Below are 16286 nucleotides of genomic sequence, written 5' to 3'. Positions count from 1 at the left end.
TTCGTTCTCCGCTATTAGTGACTTTGGAGTGACTCTTTGTTGCATGTTGAGGGATAATTTTATGATCCAATTATGTTAGTATTGTTGAGAGGACTTACACTAGTGAAAGTATGAACCCTAGGCCTTATTTCCTATCATTGCAATACCGTTTACGCTCACTTTTATCATTAGTTACCTTGCTGTTTTTATATTTTCAGATTACAAATACCTTTATCTACCATCCATATTGCACTTGTATCACCATCTCTTTGCCGAACTAGTGCACCTATACAATTTACCATTGTATTGGGTGTGTTGGGGACACAAGAGACTCTTTGTTATTTGGTTGCAGGGTTGCTTGAGAGAGACCATCTTCATCCTACGCCTCCTACGGATTGATAAACCTTAGGTCATCCACTTGAGGGAAATTTGCTATTGTCCTACAAACCTCTGCACTTGGAGGCCCAACAACGTCTACAAGAAGAAGGTTGTGTAGTAGACATCAAGCTCTTTTCTGGCGCCGTTGCCGGGGAGGCTAGGTAAGTGAAGGTATATCTTTAGATCTTGCAATTGAATCTTTTTGTTTCTTGTTTTAGCACTAGTATAGTTTATAAAATAAAATTAAAAAAATGGAATTGAGTTTGTCTCATACGCTTCACCTTTTTAATATCTTTCGTGAGTATGATGGAAGGGATAATTGTGCTCAAGTGCTAGAAAAAGAAATCTCTAAAATGTTTGGCACTAAATATTTGAATGATGTGCATGATTGCAATGTTGTTAGTACGAATTCTTTGAATATCCATGATGCTAATGATGATTGCACTAGCTATGATGAAAATGTCTCCTATAAACATGTCAATTTTTGTGGAGTGCATTGGGTTTGTAAGTACACACCAAATAGAGAAGATAGATATTGCAAGAGGCATAAGTACTTAGAAACCAAATTGTTGCAAGAAGAGCTAGATGAATGTGCTGAAAGATTCAATATTTTTCGTGCCCCTTGTGAACTTTGCAATGAACATGGTCATTTAAAGCTCCGATGCTATTTGTTTCATGATCAAGTCATGTCCAAATATTGTGATAATTTGATTACCCTTGAGCATCATAAAGAACTTAGCCTTCTTTTGGGTTATGAAGAAATGAAATGTATAACTGAGGGTATTCCAAAATTTAATCTTGATAGAGTTCTTGATTTTGATTTAGAGAAGATTTATATGTATTGTGCGGTGAATTGCATTGAAAATCCTTATATTGACAATTACATAAAGAAAAGAAAACAAATAGAGGATGAAGAGAATACTAATGAAAGGGAAGAGACTTCCCAATATGCTCCTATTATTTCTTATGATGAATCAGGTAACGAGGAGGAGCCTTCTATCCAACCAATCTCATTAATAAGGAGCTCCAAAAAGAGGATTGAACCCACACATGATGTGGTGAATAAGAAGAAAAGAAAAAGGAAGAGAGGTAAAAAGGTATCTCTCCCAAATAAAGTTGCTCCTATTATTGCTGTGCCTCATGAAAATGAAGATGATACACTTGATGATGATCTCGTTATGCCTATTGCTTGTTGTGATAATTATGATTGGGAAGATAATGATACTTCTTATGATCTTGAAGATCTTTTTGGCACTTGCTTGGAAGAATATAATAATTGCTATACTATTGGTGCTATCCATGCTATTAATGATGAGAGTGATTATGATTATGATATGAAAAGGCCCAAGCTTGGGGAAGCTATGTTTGATGAGGATGACATATTTGAGAATATATTTGCTGCAATTAATGTTTGTCCCAAGCTTGGGGATGCTATGCTTAATAATGATAATATTTTTAGCCTCTCAAGTTTTGATATGCAAAGTTGTTATGATGATAGCATGCCTCCTATCTATGATGATTATATTGATGAAAGTGGGTTCGGAAGAGTGTCAACTTTAGGAAGTAGTGATCCCACTATTTTGGAGGTTGTTGAATTTTATTGTGATGAATATGAAAGTGGATTTGGAAGAGTGTCAACTTTATTTAGTGATTCCACTATCTTGGGAGAGGTTTCAATTGATTATGATGAGAACGAAGTTGCTACTTATGATGATTATTGTGATGAAACTTATGCTATAAAAAGTAGTGATGATTATATTTATAAAACTTGTCATGATTATGATTACCCTTTTTCTGAACATTGCTCTTTTAATGTGGAAACAATTTTTAGTGTTCAAGTCTCTTATGATACTCCCACTATTCCAAATGATAAAATTTTTGCTTATGTGGAGAGTAATAAAATTTCTACGCATGTAGATCATGAAAAGAATGCTTTAGGTGTTGCTTATATTGTTGAATTCATTCATGATGCTACTGAAAATTATTATGAGGGAGGAACATATGCTTGTAGGAGTTGCAATAATATCAAGCTTCCTCTCTATGTGCTTAAAGTTTTGAAGTTATGCTTGTTTTACCTTCCTATGCAAGTTGATTATTGTTCCCATAAGTTGTTTGCTCACAAAATCCCTATGCATAGGAAGTGGGTTAGACTTAAATGTGCTAGTCATATTCTTCATGATGCTCTCTTTATGTTTCAATTCTTATCTTTTATGTGAGCATCATTGAAATCATAATGCCTAACTAGGGGCGTTAAACGATAGCGCTTGTTGGGAGGCAACCCAATTTTATTCTATGTTTTTTGTTTTTGGTTCTGTTTAGGAATAAATGATCCATCTAGATTCTGTTTAGATGTGGTTTTATCTTTTAATTAGCGTTTGTGCCAAGTTAAACCTATTAGATCTTCTTGGAAGATAGTTATTTGATCTTGCTGTAATTTCTAGAATCTTTGCGCTCAGTGCCCGAATTTTCGAAAATCACCAGAACGTGATAAAATAGTGATTCCAATCGCTGCTGATCAATAAACAAATTTCCCAGGTCGTCTAATTTTCGTAGAATTTTTTGGGTTCCAGAAGTTTGCATTAGTAACAGATTACTACAGACTGTTCTGTTTTTGACAGATTCTGTTTTGCGTGTGTTGTTTTCTTATTTTGATGAATCTATGGCTAGTAAAATAGTTTATAAACCATAGAGAAGTTGGAATACAGTAGGTTTAACACCAATACAAATAAAGAACAAGTTCACTACAGTACCTTAAAGTAGTCTTTTGTTTTCTTTCTCTAACGGAGCTCACGAGATTTCTATTGAGTTTTGTGTTGTGAAGTTTTCAAGTTTTGGGTGAATTCTTTTGATGGATTATGGAACAAGGAGTGGCAAGAGCCTAAGCTTGGGGATGCCCATGGCACCCCCAAGATAATCCAAGGACACCAAAAAGTCAAAGCTTGGGGATGCCCCGGAAGGCATCCCCTCTTTCGTCCACTTCCATCGGTAATTTACTTGGAGCTATATTTTTATTCACCACATGATATGTATTTTGCTTGGAGCATCTTGTATTATTTGTGTCTTTGCTTGTTAGTCTACCACAATCCTCCTTGCTGTACACACCTTTTGAGAGAGCCATGTATAAATTGAAATTTGTTAGAATAATCTGTGTGCTTCACTTATATCTTTTGAGCTTGATAGTTTACTCTATGTGCTTCACTTATATCTTTTTGAGCATGATAATTTTTGCTCTAGTGCTTCACTTAGATCTTTTAGAGAACGGTGGTGGTTTGTTTTAAAGAAACTTGATCTCTCATGCTTCACTTAGATTATTTTGAGAGTCGTTAATAGCATGGTAATTTGCTTAATGTTAATATACTTGGTATTCAAGATATGTGAAACTTTCTTTTTAGTGGGTTGAATACTAAGATAAGTTTGATGCTTGATGATTGTTTTGAGATATGGAGGTGATAATATCATAGTCGTGCTAGTTGAGTAGTTGTGAATTTGAGAAATACTTGTGTTGAAGTTAGCAAGTCCCGTAGCATGCACGTATGGTTAAAGTTGTGTAACAAATTTGAAGCATGAAGTGTACCTGGCTTGTGCATCCTTATGAGTGGCGGTCGGGGACAAGCGATGGTCTTTTCCTACCAATCTATCCCCATAGGAGCATGTGCGTAGTACTTGATTTTTGATGACTTCTAAATTTTTGCAATAAGTATATGAGTTCTTTTGACTAATGTTGAGTCCATGGATTATACGCACTTTTACCTTTCCGCCATTTGCTAGCCTCTTCGGTACCGTGCATTGCCCTTTCTCACATTGAGAGTTGGTGCAAACTTCGCCAGTGCATCCAAACCCCATGATATGATACGCTCTTTCACACATAAACCTCCCTATATCTTCCTCAAAACAGCCACCATACCTACCTATCATGGCATTTCCATAGCCATTCCGAGATATATTGCCATGCAACTTCCACCATCATCATCATCATCATGACATGCTTTACTTTTGTCATATTGCCATTGCATGATCTTGTAGTTGACATCGTATTTGTGGCAAAGCCACCATGCATCATTTTTCATACATGTCACTCTTGATTCATTGCACCATCCCGGTACACCGCCGGAGGCATTCATATAGAGTCATATCTTGTTCTAGTATCGAGTTGTAATCATTATGTTGTAATCAATAGAAGTGTGATGATCATCATTATTAGAGCATTGCCCAATCAAAAAAAAGAGAGAGAAAGGCCAAAAAGAAAAAAAAGGCCCAAAAAAAGAGAAAATAAAAAGGGCAATGCTATTATCTCTTTTTCCACAATTGTGCTTGAAAGTAGCACCATGATTTTCATATAGTGAGTCTCATAAGTTGTCTTGTTCATACTAGTGGGAATTTTTCATTATAGAACTTGGCTTATATATTCCAATGATGGGCTTCCTCAAAATGCCCTAGGTCTTCATGAGCAAGCAAGTTGGATGCACACCCACTAGTTTTCTTTTGTTGAGCATTCTTAGCTCTAGTGCATCCGTTGCATGGCAATCCCTACTCCTTGCATTAACATCAATTGATGGGCATCTCCATAGCTCATTGATTAGCCTCGTTGATGTGAGACTTTCTCCTTTTTTGTCTTCTCCACACAATCCCCATCATCATATTCTATACCACCCATAGTGCTATGTCCATGGCTCGCGCTCATGTATTGCGTGAAGGTTGAAAAAGTTTGAGATTATTTGAGTATGAAACAATTGCTTGGCTTGTCATCGGGGGTATAGAAGTTGGGAACATCTTTGTGTGACGAAAATGAAGCATAGCCTAACTATATGATTTTGTAGGGATGAACTTCCTTTGGCCATGTTATTTTGAGATGACATAATTGTTTAATTAGTATGCTTGAAGTATTATCATTTTTATGTCAATATGAACTTTTGTCTTGAACCTTTCGGATCTGAATATTCATACCATGATTAAGAAGATTTACATTGAAATTATGCCAAAGTATCACTCCGCATCAAAAATTCTCTTTTTATCATTTACCTACTCGAGGACGAGCAGGAATTAAGCTTGGGGATGCCTGATACGTCTCCAACGTATCTATAATTTTTGATTGCTCCATGCTACTTTATCTACTGTTTTGGACTATATTGGGCTTTATTTTCCACTTTTATATTATTTTTGGGACTAACCAATTAACCGGAGGCCCATTCCAGAATTGTTGTTTTTTGCTTATTTCAGTATTTCGAGGAAACAGAATATCAAACGGAGTCCAAACGGAATGAAACCTTCGGGAACGTGATCTTCTCACCTAACGTGATCCAGGAGACTTGGACCCTACTCCAAGAAGTTTCCGGGGAGGTCACGAGGGTGGAGGGCGCCCCCCCCCCCTGGGCACGCCCCCCTGCCTTGTGGGCCCCTCGTGCCCCCCTTGACGTACTTCTTCCGCCTATGTATCTCCATATACCCTAAAAACATCCGGGAGCAACATAGATCGGGAGTTCCGCCGCCAGAAGCCTCCATAGCCACCGAAACTCAATCTAGACTCGCTTCGGCACCCTGCCGGAGGGGGCAATCCTTCTCCAGTGGCCATCTTCATCATCCCGGTGCTCTCCATGACAAGGAGGGAGTAGTTCTCCCTCGGGACTGAGGGTATGTACCAGTAGCTATGTGTTTGATCTCTCTCTCTCTCTCTTGTGTTCTTGAGATGATACGATCTTGATGTATCGCGAGCTTTGCTATTATATTTGGATCCTATGATGTTTCTTCCCCCCTCTTCTCTCTTGTAATGAATCGAGTTTCCCCTTTGAAGTAATCTTATCGGATTGAGTCTTTAAAGACTTGAGAACACTTGATGTATGTCTTGCCGTGGATATTTGTGGTGACAATGGGATACCACGTGCCACTTGATGTACGTTTTGGTGAGCAACTTGCGGGTTTCATGACATTGGGAACCTATGCATAGGGGTTGGCACACGTTTTCGTCGTGATTCTCCGGTAGAAACTTTGTGGCACTCTTTGAGGTTCTTTGTGTTGGTTGAATAGATGAATTGAGATTGTGTGATGCATATAGTATAATCATGCCCACGGATACTTGAGGTGACATTGAAGTATCTAGGTGGCATTAGGGTTTTGGTTGATTTGTATCTTAAGGTGTTATTCTAGTACGAACTCTAGGGCTGTTTGTGACACTTATAGGAATAGCCCAACGGATTGATTGGAAAGAATAACTTTGAGGTGGTTTCGTACCCTACCATAATCTCTTCGTTCGTTCTCCGCTATTAGTGACTTTGGAGTGACTATTTGTTGCATGTTGAGGGATAATTTTATGATCCAATTATGTTAGTATTGTTGAGAGGACTTACACTAGTGAAAGTATGAACCCTAGGCCTTATTTCCTATCATTGCAATACCGTTTACGCTCACTTTTATCATTAGTTACCTTTCTGTTTTTATATTTTTAGATTACAAATACCTTTATCTACCATCCATATTGCACTTGTATCACCATCTCTTTGCCGAACTAGTGCACCTATACAATTTACCATTGTATTGGGTGTGTTGGGGACACAAGAGACTCTTTGTTATTTGGTTGCAGGGTTGCTTGAGAGAGACCATCTTCATCCTACGCCTCCTACGGATTGATAAACATTAGGTCATCCACTTGAGGGAAATTTGCTACTGTCCTACAAACCTCTGCACTTGGAGGCCCAACAACGTCTACAAGAAGAAGGTCGTGTAGTAGACATCACTAGCCCTCCCCCTTTTCCTTCCCTAGGCCTGACCAAACAAGGGAGGGGCGCACCAGCCCCCTTGTGGGCTGGTATGTCCCCTCATTTGCCCCATAAGGCCCATAACTTGCCGGGGGGGTGCCTGGAACCCCTTCCGGTGACCTGATTCCTTTTTGGTACGTGCCGAAACACTTCGGACGTCCAAATATCATCGTTCTATATATGAATCTTTACCTCTCGGTCATTTTGAGACTCCTCGTCATGTCCATGATCTCATCCGGGACTCCGAACAACATTCGGTCACCAAAACATATAACTAATATAACACTATATCGTCAACAAACGTTAGGCGTGCGGACCCTGCGGGTTCGAGAACTATGTAGACTTGACTGAGGCATCTATCCTGTCAATAACCAATAGCGGAACCTGGATGCCCATATTGGCTCCTACATATTCTACGAAGATCTTTATCAGTTGAACCGTTATGACAACATACGTAATTACCTTTGTCCATCGGTATGTTACTTGCCCGAGATTCGATCAGCGATATCTTCATACCTAATTCAATCTCATTACCGGCAAGTCTCTTTACTTGGTCCGTAATACGTCACCTCGTGACTAACTCCTTAGTCATTTCCTTGCAAGCTTATGATATGTATTATCGAGAGGGCCCAGAGATACATCTCCGATACTCGGAGTGATAAATCCTAATCTCGATCTATGACAACTCAACAAACACCTTCAGAGAGACCTGTAGGGCATTTTTATGATCACCCAGTTACGTTGTGACGTTTGATAGCACAAAAGGCATTCTTCCGGTATCCAGGAGTTGCATAATCTCATAATAGAAGGAATATGTATTTGACATGAAGAGAGCAATAGCAATAAAATTGAATGATTATTATGCTAAGTTAACGGATGGGTCTTGTCCATCACATCATTCTCCTAATGATGTAATCCTGCTTTCAAATGACAACATATTTCTATGGTTAGGAAACCTTAACCATCTTTGATCAACGAGCTAGTCTAGTAAAGGCTTACTAGGGACACAGTATTTGTTTATGTATTCACACATGTCTTTAGGTTTCCGATCAATAGAATTCTAGCATGAATAATAAACCTTTATCTTGAATAAGAAAATATAAAATAACAACTTTATTATTGCCTCTAGGGCATATTTTCTTCAGTCTCTCACTTGCACTATAGTCAATAATCTAGTTCACATCGCATTATGATTAACACCCATAGTTCACATCGTCATGTGACTAACACCCAGAGAGTTTACTAGAGTAAATAATATAGTTCACATCGCCATGTGATTAACACCCAAAGAGTACTAAGGTATGATATTGTTTTGCTTGTGAGAGAGATTTAGTCAATGGGTCTGCCACATTCAGATCCGTACGTATTTTGCAAGTTTCTATGTCTACAATGCTCTGCATGGAGCTACTCTAGCTAATTACTCCCACTTTCAATACCTATCCAGATTGAGATTCATAGTCATCCGAATCGGTGTCAAAGCTTGCATCGACGTAACTCTTTACGATAAACTATTTATCACCTCCATAACCGAGAAATATTTCCTTAGTCCTCTAAGGATAATTTTGACCGCTTTCGAGTGATTCACTCCTGGATCACTCTTGTACCTCCTTGCCAAACCCATGGCAAGGCACACAATAGGTCTGGTACACAGCATGGCATACTTTATAGAACCTATGAATAAGGCATAGGGAATGACTTTCATTCTCTCTATATATTCTGCCGTGGTTGGGTTTTGAGTCTAACTCATCTTCACACCTTGTTACACAGGCAAGGACCCTTTCTTTGACTGATCCATTTTGAACTTCTTCAAAACTTTGTCAAGGTATGTGCTTTGTGAAATTCCTATTAAGCGTCTTGATCTATCCCTATAGATCTTGATGCCCAATATATAAGCAGCTACACCGAGGTCTTTCATTGAAAAAATCTTATCCAGATATCCTTTTATGCTATCCAGAAATTCAATATCATTTCCAATCAACAATATGTCATCCACCTATAATATCAGAAATGTTACAGAGCTCCCACTCACTTTCTTGTAATACAGGCTTCACCGTAAGTCTGTATAAAACCATATGCTTTGATCACCTCATCAAAGTGTATATTCCAACTCTGAGATGCTAGCACCAGTCCATAGATGGATCCCTAGAGTTTGGACACTTCATTAGCACCTTTAGGATCGACAAAATCTTCTGGTTGCATCATGTACAACTCTTCTTTAAGAAATCCATTGAGGAATGCAGTTTTGATGTCCATTTGTCAAATTTCATAATTATAAAATACGGCAGTTGCTAACATGATTCGGACTGTCTTAAGCATCGCTACGGGTGAGAAGGTATCATCGTGATCAACCCCTTGAACTTGTCGAAAACCTTTCGCGACAAGTCGAGCTTTGTAAATGGTGACATTACCATCAGCGTATGTCTTCTTCTTGAAGATCCATTTACTCTCAATGGCTTGTCGATCATCGGGCAAGACCACCAAAGTTCACACTTTGTTCTCATACATGGATCCTATCTCAAATTTCATCGCCTCAAGTTATCTATTGGAATCTGGACTCATTATAACTTCTTCATAGTTTGTAGGTTCGCCATGGTCTAGTAACATGACTTCCAGACAAGATTAACGTACCACTCTGGTGCGGAACATGCTCTGTTCAACCTACGAGGTCAAGTAGTAACTTTATTTGAAGTTTCATGATCATCATCTTTAGCTTCCTCGCTAGTTGGTGTAGGCATCACAGAAACGGATTTCTCTAATGTGCTACTTTTCAAATTGAGAGAAGGTATAATTACCTCATCAAGTTCTACTTTCCTCCCACTCACTTCTTTCGAGAGAAACTCCTTATCTAGAAATGTTCCATTCTTGACAACAAAGATCTTGCCTTCGGATCTATGGTACAAGGTGTACCCAATAGTTTCCTTAGGGTATCCTATGAAGACACACTTCTCCAATTTGGATTCGAGCTTATCAGGCTGAAGCATTTTGACAAGTGTCGCAACCCTAAACTTTAAGAAAAAACAGCTTAGGTTTCTTGCCAAACCATAGTTCATACGGTGTCATCTCAACGGAGTTAGATGGTGTCCTATTTAACGTGAATGTGGTTGTCTCTAATGCATAACCCCAAAAGGATAGTGGTAAATTGGTAAGAGACATCATAGAACGCATCATATCCAATAAAGTACGGTTACGAAGTTTGGATACACCATTACGATGTGGTGTTCCGGGTGGCGTGAGTTGTGAAACAATTCCACATTGTTTTAAATGAAGGCCAAACTCGTAACTCAAATATTCGCCTCCATGATCAGATCATAGAAACTTTATTTTCTTGTTACGATGATTCTCCACTTCACTCTGAAATTCTTTAAACTTTTCAAATGTTTCAGACTTGTGTTTCATCAATTAGATATACCCATACCTACTCAAATCATCTGTGAAGGTCAGACAATAACGATACCCGCCGCGTGCTTTAATACTCATCGGACCGCATACACCTGTATGTATTATTTCCAATAGGTCATTAGCTCGCTCCATTATTCCGGAGAACAGAGTTTTAGTCATCTTGCCCATGAGGCATGGTTCACAAATATCAAATGATTCATAATCAAGTGATTCCAAAAGTCCATCTGTATGGAGTTTCTTCATGCGCTTTACATCAATATGACCTAAACAGCAGTGCCACAAGTATGTTGCACACTATCATTATCAATGAAATCTCGGTTTTCCGAAAATTGTTACCGTAAAAACCCTGCTCAAAGTACGCCATTGATGAACAGAAGTTGCAAAAAACATTGTAAGTCACATAGAAACAGTTTATCATGGTCTCATGTAGTTACCCTTAATTTTGGATTTGTGCAATACACTACGTATGTGCTGCTTGTTTTTTAAAGTTGAGATATTATTGCTGGTTTGATTCCCTTGACAATGCCCTGCTATCTGTGGCATAACATTCAAGTACAAATATAGTCCAAAGCTCTGGACTTATCCTATATACCAAAATAGTACATCTCTACTAGAGGAGGGCATTTTGGAGACCGGGCTCCGTGGGCACCTTTATTTAAAATAAAATTCAAACTTCAAACTTTTTGGTTTCAAAAAATTCTATAAAAAACACATCTATACAAGGATGTAATGTGTATATCTGTAAATTTCAGAGTGAAATACCTTGAGTTGCGAGCTGCACAAAAAAATCAGGGACTTTGAAGATGAATAGTCTAGATGCTAAAAAGCCACAGATTTCTCTTTTTGTGTAGCTCTAATTTTAATGTATTTTGACCTAAAAATTAACACACATTTATATTACGTCTCCAGGTATATGTGTATTTATTTAGAATCTTTTGAAACTTAAAAGTTTGAATTTTCAATTTTCCAAATTAAGGCCTTCATGGAGCTCGACCTCCATTTGGCATTTTTGATCTCCACTACTTATATTATCTTAACATGCACACATTCTACCTCATTAAAGGCCCAACACAACATACATGAGTAAAATATTTTCAATTAATTGATCTCATGCACACATCTCATCTCACCACATATATCACCTCATCAAAGGTCCACTCAACATGCATGGAAAAAAAGTTTTTCATTATATTATGTCACTTATATTTAAAAAAATTGACTTCGCAATAATAAAATATAATATTTAGTTTTGTTTCAATTCAAATATTATCTATACAACTATGCATGTTTCATACAATCAAATCGTTGAAATATATAGCAGTCGATTCCCGCAGCAACGCGTGGGGTATTCTTGTTATCTCAGCATGCGTGCTTCCACACCATCAAAATTGTTGTAGCTGTTAGATTTGCTAGCTCAGTCCATTAGCATCCATCTGATGCATGCATGAGAATCCTCTACCTTGCAACGTGCATTAGTGCATTCTAAGTGGGCTTTAGATCATATTATTTTCACAGCAGTATGCATAAGGAAAAGTTTCACGACAACATACAACCATGCATAGGAAAAAAAACGTCTCGACATGCCAGCATGCATGAGAATTTTCATTCTATTTTGCTAGGTATTTACAACTTACAATAAATAAAATACAATAAATCATATGTATTTTCAGTTTTAATTATCATATTCCTACTTGAAATATTCATGTCCCTTACAGTCAAATCGCATTTAAGTGTATTACAAAACATTTTTCGCACAACGTGCGGGCTGACATCAACTTCTTGTAAGTGAACATGCTCTGGACTTGGGAGTTTGTGATTAGTTAAGAGTGACGAAGTTGTACGAAGATGATGCAACCTGCCGACATGTACTACCTCATTTTCGGTTTATAGGGCTTAATTCAAAAATCTCACCAAAAGATAGATAGTGAGTATATCTGAGAAGGCGAACACTGCGAAGAAAGTAGCATTTATACATGTAGCACATCAAGGATCGAAAAATACAGGAAAGCGGACCGAAAAGAATTACAGACGAGGATAGTTGATACAGACGCCCATTAAAAGGAACATGGACATCAGCGAAACGCCGGTGTTTGCCTTCCGGGCGATGTTAAGCTACAGCCTTGAAGTCTAAAGTCACGAGGTGAGCTTCATCTTGTAAGCCAGAACATGAACTAGAGGTGATCATGGGTGAGCAGGGATCCCGGGAATGGCAGGAAGCGCCACCAGCGGGCCGTTAGTGGTGCTGGTACCGGTAACGGTTCCCACAGGCGGCAGGTCAGGCAACCCCAAAATCTTCTCCTCGCCAACGCCGCCACCGGCGGCACCGGCACCGCGTGCCGTTGCCAGTGCCTGGTCCTTCTGGTTCAGCTCCCTCCCGTCGCAGTACGCGAGCGCCACCAGTAGCAGGAGCGCGACGGCGATGCACTTTGCCATATTGCTAGCTGGGAGGCTCCGGTATACTACTGAGGAGGTAAGTCTAGCTTGTGCGGCTGTGTTTGAGTGATAGTGTTGCGTGGCTGTGTTTGAGTGAACTTGGGATTAGCATCGTCTACTCTGCTTCTTATAGGCGCGTTGCACGGGGTGGCGGGGGTGGCGGGGTGGCCGTGCGTCGTTGGCGCAGGAGATTAGGATAGAATGGGGGAGGGTAGAGGTGCGACAGGCGACAGGCACGGGCAAGGGAGAGAGAGGAATGCATGTGTATGGCGGAATGCATGTGCGCGTCGATCGGTGGATTGGAATGGGGCGGATGGATCTATATTGTCCGTGAATCCGTGCCGACTGGTCCCCATCGCCGTCGAGAAGGCCAGCTGGTCAAGGCGCCGCTGTCGAAATAGAATTAGAGCCCATTATTGGTTTCGTTTCATTAGCAGATCTTTTCCCAATCAAGATCGATCAGGGGCGGGCCTAGCTGTTTCCCCCTGCAAATTTGCGGCCCTGGTTTAGGATCTTTGTGATCTGCATGTGGAACGTTGCTGCCTTGCTGTAGATAAGCTTTGACTGACAGGTTCGTTTCGTTCCCGGCCGTATTTGGTCTTCCCTGGCAGGTACGCTCGGATGCCATCAACAGCCAAAGCAAGGTAATATTTAAGATACGGCCGGTTACAACTGCCGATAAGTGCAGCTGCCATCAACAGCCAAAGCAAGGTAATATTTACAAGAAAATGTGCTTACTTAGTCATTCAGAGATTTTGTGCAGTGAAAACTAAGAAGTTTCGTAAGAAATAATAGCATGCTAGCTATCAGCTATCTGGTCATTGAACCTTAACCCTAATAACATGTTCACGTGCAAAAATAATCAGGGCTTAGAAGTTTCTTTTTTTCCACAAAGGGTGGATTTTATTAGCTCAATATGGAGCATCAAGGGGATACAAACACGAAGAGCACACACCCGGCCTCTGCATAGCTGAGATGCACATAGCCAACACAAACGGACACACACAAAAATCACACCGACAACTAGCAAAGTCATACGACCGAAGCTATGCCAAGGCGGGTAGGAAACAAAAAAAAAGTGAAAAAAAACAATGATAATCCACACCGAGCAGGTGTTGATCCAAAAGAAGATGGTGCAAGCGCACGTGATCTGAACGTGGACACAGCCATGCAGACTAAACGCGCACGCACTATGAAAGCGGCTTGCCAAAGACCGTCCGCGGAACCAGAACCTCCGTCGATGTTCAAGAGAGATGGTACCGCCAAAATCTCATTGAGACGCTCCGGCGATCCCATGCTTCCGATGCAAGTGTTTGTCGATGGTAAATCTTAGCATGACCATGGGCCCCAGACAATACACCACGAGCCTACACTGCGCCGCCTTGGCTGCAACAAGCCGTCAATATCATCGAAGATGACTTAGCTATAAGTACCGCTATCACATCCTTGGCTTAGAAGTTTCTTAACAAATAATTGCATGGTATCAGCTATCTCGTCAGTGAACATTGAGAAGTTTCTTATTAGTGGCATTCTATATTCCCATTTATAAAAAATGTTGCTAATCTTCATGAGTCGCTTAGAAAGGAGCAGACCCTGAATTCGAAGGCCCTAATCAGCTGGGATCCCTTTTCGCTCTGGGGGCATGTCATTGGAGGGTTCGGTGGAGGAGATTTTCGTCATCCCCAAGAGGGTTGTGCTTCCGGTAAAGTGTAGGGCTTCAACCACCACTGTGCCCACCGCCGCCGTGATGTCGCTCGCCAACAATGTGGCTCCCAATGCCAGCACCACGCGGATCCTAAAGGATCTCCCCACTATAAATGAGAGTGGCGAGATGGTGGCGCCCTGGGAGGAAGATGTTGCAGATTTCACCCATATAAAACTGAGAAAATTAACTCGCTAAGAAACTTTTTGGAAGCTCCGTTGCGGGATTCAGACCTAACCATTCAAGGAGAAGCAGTGGGAACGAATCCCCTTCTTTTTGCCATTGGACTTTCCAATCAAATTGGTTGTAAGACTCATAAGGATCTACTTTACGAAGATCCCATTGTATTCCAGAAGCTCGTAACATCGGTCCCGATAAGCGCCAATTTACTGCTTCTTCTCCGCTAATAAGACCTACTCCTTCAACTCGCTCTAAAAAATTGGAGGCTCATGGCATTGATGTCCCGGCCGAGGCTCAATTGAAGTTGAAGAGGCCATCACAGATATCCTGCACGGGATGTGTTGACAGTTGATAAATAGATCGAAAGTTTTTCTTGCAAAAAAAAAAAACTTGAGGCATCCATATAAAGCTATAAAGACCAACACATGTGCGTGGGAAAGTTGAGGTAGAGACTTGAGTAGGCAGACATCAATGGTTCAACACGAAGCTCTCTGCCCACAGGAGGGGATTTACAAGCATAGCAGCAAAGGGAGAAATATCTCATATATTTCAGAATTTGAACCTTTAGAATGTAGGGTGGTCTCCTATTTTTATAGGACAATATATGTAGGGCAAGAGATTACAAAGTTGCCCTCCGGACTACAACATACAACGACGAGTACTGTGGTATTTATAAGGAATCTTAAAGGAATATTTCTCCTGAATATCCCAGAAATTTATCCATCGGGAGTATGTCTAGAACTATCCCTTGAAGCACTTTCCTGGCTCTCTGCGACGCCACCTGAGCAGGATGCTCCCCACAAGGCGTGTAGCCTTGGAGACGATGTCCATCCTACAATGTGTGAACCGCGTATACGACGACCGCTTAGGGCACAATCTTGATGCTATTTGCGGCACTGAGCATACCTTGGACGTGACGTGCCCGTCACCCACGGAGGGAACACCTTGGTGGCCTCTTCAGCACTAGGAGATAAGTTGTCGTTCGTTCGTTCCCATGCGAGACATCTTGCATCTCATTATCTTGAGGCTGCGCGGAAACCCAACATGGATCTTTTCCTATTTCTGTTGTGTAGCCGTAGCCCTTCTGAAAATTATTAGTTTGGAAAATTTGTCTGGTACTTAATTATGAGTTGCTTCAATGGATTCGTAGGGCTTTTGTCTTGACGATGACCTATCTTTTTACTTGTTACATAGCTTTGATAGCCTTTGTGTACTAGTTGGCTCGAACCCATATGTTTCCTGGGCCGAGGGAATCTGCATGGATTTTTATCTTAGTACTCCTCATTATGTTTGATGTATAGCTGGGGAAGACATTTGTTCTAAACCATTTGGTTTACTAAGAACTGTTATGGATGCAACTTATCTCTATTGCATATCCCAAGGGGCATATATATATTGCACATGACTTGGGGTATAAGGCAAGAGACATAGTCTGATAAGGACTCCTAGACCAATACTAATACTCC

The sequence above is a fragment of the Triticum aestivum genome, chromosome 2A (assembly GCF_018294505.1).
Source record: "Triticum aestivum cultivar Chinese Spring chromosome 2A, IWGSC CS RefSeq v2.1, whole genome shotgun sequence".
In the NCBI taxonomy this organism is placed as follows: Eukaryota; Viridiplantae; Streptophyta; class Magnoliopsida; order Poales; family Poaceae; genus Triticum; species Triticum aestivum.
This window is presented reverse-complemented; position numbering follows the sequence as displayed.